This window comes from Cupressus sempervirens, chromosome 6 (assembly GCF_028749045.1).
Source record: "Cupressus sempervirens isolate cs-2001-9-10 chromosome 6, ASM2874904v1, whole genome shotgun sequence".
NCBI classification, from domain to species: Eukaryota; Viridiplantae; Streptophyta; class Pinopsida; order Cupressales; family Cupressaceae; genus Cupressus; species Cupressus sempervirens.
In genome coordinates, this window is record NC_143123.1 from 442,892,310 (window position 1) to 442,895,025 (window position 2,716).

Genomic DNA, 2,716 nt, shown 5'->3' on the forward strand with positions numbered 1-2,716 from the left:
CACGTTTCTCTTTCATATGACGCATATTCCTCGGTTGTATTATTTTTCACTTTGATAACCACGTACGGTGGGCAAAAGACAGCAATGCCGGGGAGCACGATAGGCTGACGACAACTATGTTTATTGTTGTTAAGTAACATCGGGAAACTCCGCCCGCCCACTGTGCAAGTTCAACCTCTGAGAAAACAAGGCAAGTGAAAACCATTCAGATCAATCAAAAGATGTCGAAGAGCATTTCTCCATTATCTCTCGCCATGCTGTCTCTGTTGATACATAATCCCTTGCATTTGCGTTAGCAATTGGTTACATAATCTACATGCTCCTAGGTGGGCTCCTTCCAACACCATCGCCTTTCAGCGCCTCAGAACAAAGGTAGTCATCACAACACATCCACCTAGTGTGGAACACCTGCTCAAGACCCGTTTACACAATTATCCGAAGGGCAACTATTTCTGCCTCCGCTTGCACGATCTACTCAGAACTGGAACCTTCAACGCCGACGACGAGGCCTGGAAATTGCAGAGGCGAGTCGCCAGTTACGAGTTCAGCACCAACTCTTTGCGCGACTTCATAACAGAGAGCGTGCAGGGCGAGATCACTGATGGCCTCCTCCCACTCCTCAGAAACGTGTCTGGGAAGAGCGATCGGGTGGATTTGCAGGACATTTTCCAGCGATTCGCCTTCGACAACATTTGCAAGGTGGCCTTCGCCATGGACCCGATTTGCCTCGACATTTCTCTCCCCTTTTCAGAATTCGCAGATGCATTTGAAGTCGCCACCAATTTAAGCCTCCAGAGATTCACCGATCCCCTGCCCTTCGCGTGGATGATCAAGCGCTTCTTCAACGTCGGCTCCGGGAAACGCTTGAGCCATGCGATCCACACCATTCACAACTTCACTCAAGACGTTATCGACACGAGGAAGAAGGAAATGTTTCACTCTCATGGCGGGCTGCAGCGTGAAGATCTCTTGTCCAGATTTCTTTTCGCTCACGAGAGTGGTGTTGCGGCTGGGAAAGGCTAGTATGATTTTTTCGTGAGAGATATTGTGATAAGCTTCATCTTGGTGGGTAGGGACTCGACTTCTGCGGCGCTCACGTGGTTCTTCTGGCTCCTCTCCTCTCATGCACAAGTCGATCAGAATATCTATGAAGAAATCACGGGCCTTGTCGCTGTTAGAGAAGGAGAAGAGAGCACTGGTTGCTGTTTCTCATACGAGGAGTTGAAGAAGATGAAGTATCTATAGGCCGCTCTGTACGAGTCGATGAGGTTGTACCCGCCCGTGCCGTCAGACACAAAGCAGGCGCTACAAGACGATGTGCTGCCGGATGGGACAGTGGTGAGGAAGGGGATGCGGGTGATATACCACCCTTACGCCATGGGGAGGATGGAGAGCATCTGGGGCTCCAACTGTTTGGAATTCAAGCCGGAGAGATGGCTCAGCAAGACGGAGAACGGTTTGCTAGAATTTGTGGCACACGATGCATTTAAATATCCAGTGTTCCAGGCAGGGCTGAGAATTTGCGTGGGGAAACAGACGGCATTTATTCAGATGAAGATGATCGCTGTGAGTGTTATAGAAGAGTTGAGGGTAGAGGTTGATGGCAACTGGAATCCCAACTATATTCATGGCTAGAATGGAGAATGGCCTTCCCGTCCGCGTGCTAAAAAGACGACAAAAACTCCCCTGACTTCTGGATGGGGATGTTTTTTTGTCGGAAGGTCGAGTCTAAAAATAACTAAGGTAAAAGTAGGCGTGTCAATATGATTATCGTATGTAAGATTTTCATTGGGTTTTACATCTCTTTGCTAAACTCATGTATGTATCCACTCGAGAAAAGTCCCATCTACAAGCTTTGTATAAGAAGTTTCAAGAACATGTAGGGGAAAAAAATTTACTAGTATTAGGGCTAAGTTCACCTATTTCTAGGATTTTTTTTATTGTATTTTTTAGGTGAGTGAAGTGAGAGGTTTCAACTTTTGGGTATCGGATTTTGTGTAAGGATCGTGGAGCTCAAATTGGTTTGAAAGTGTCATTTCAAAATGTTCACCTAATACATGTTATCTTCATGCACTAATAGTCACTTGCTAAAAATTGTCAATAATTGCATCTAAATGTCTTTTATGAAATATCCCAATAGTGGTTACACAAATGTGCTATTTACCAACCAAAAAAGTTAAAAAATAAATGACAATTAGTACACATGAGATCTATTACTACTACATGTGTTTTCATTTTTCAGACTAAAAAAATAGTATTTGGGAGGTATCTATGACAAAAACCATAATGAATATCAGACCCCCTGTCGATAATTGGGTCTTGGCAAACCCTAAATAATATTAGGCAAATTTAATTTTTGTTCAAGATTTTACTGACAAATAAATTTATTTAGATATTTAAAGTTAATCATTCACATATTTATGTGATTATTCTATTTAAATAACTAGGAATGATTTTAATCATTTACATATAGATTGTTGGTTATTATAAGAATAGGAATAACATTCAATATGGAATATCTTTTACAATCAATAAACCATTAAATTATTTTATTTTTCTTTAGAAAAAATTCATAATGAATATGTTTTTTAAGTTGGACTTTCCAACTAATCAATTAATATAAGTATTTTCATAGAACAAACTACATCCACATATTGGGTTACAATAATTTAATATTACATTGTCAATATACTTAATCATTTGACTATTTCCTTTC

General features: G+C 41.5%; 1 pseudogene; it reads left to right on the forward strand.

Annotated features, from left to right (window-relative positions):
• Positions 1 to 273: 273 nt before the first annotated feature.
• LOC149552980 (cytochrome P450 94A1 pseudogene) lies at positions 274 to 2,104 on the forward strand (annotated as a pseudogene).
• Positions 2,105 to 2,716: the final 612 nt, after the last annotated feature.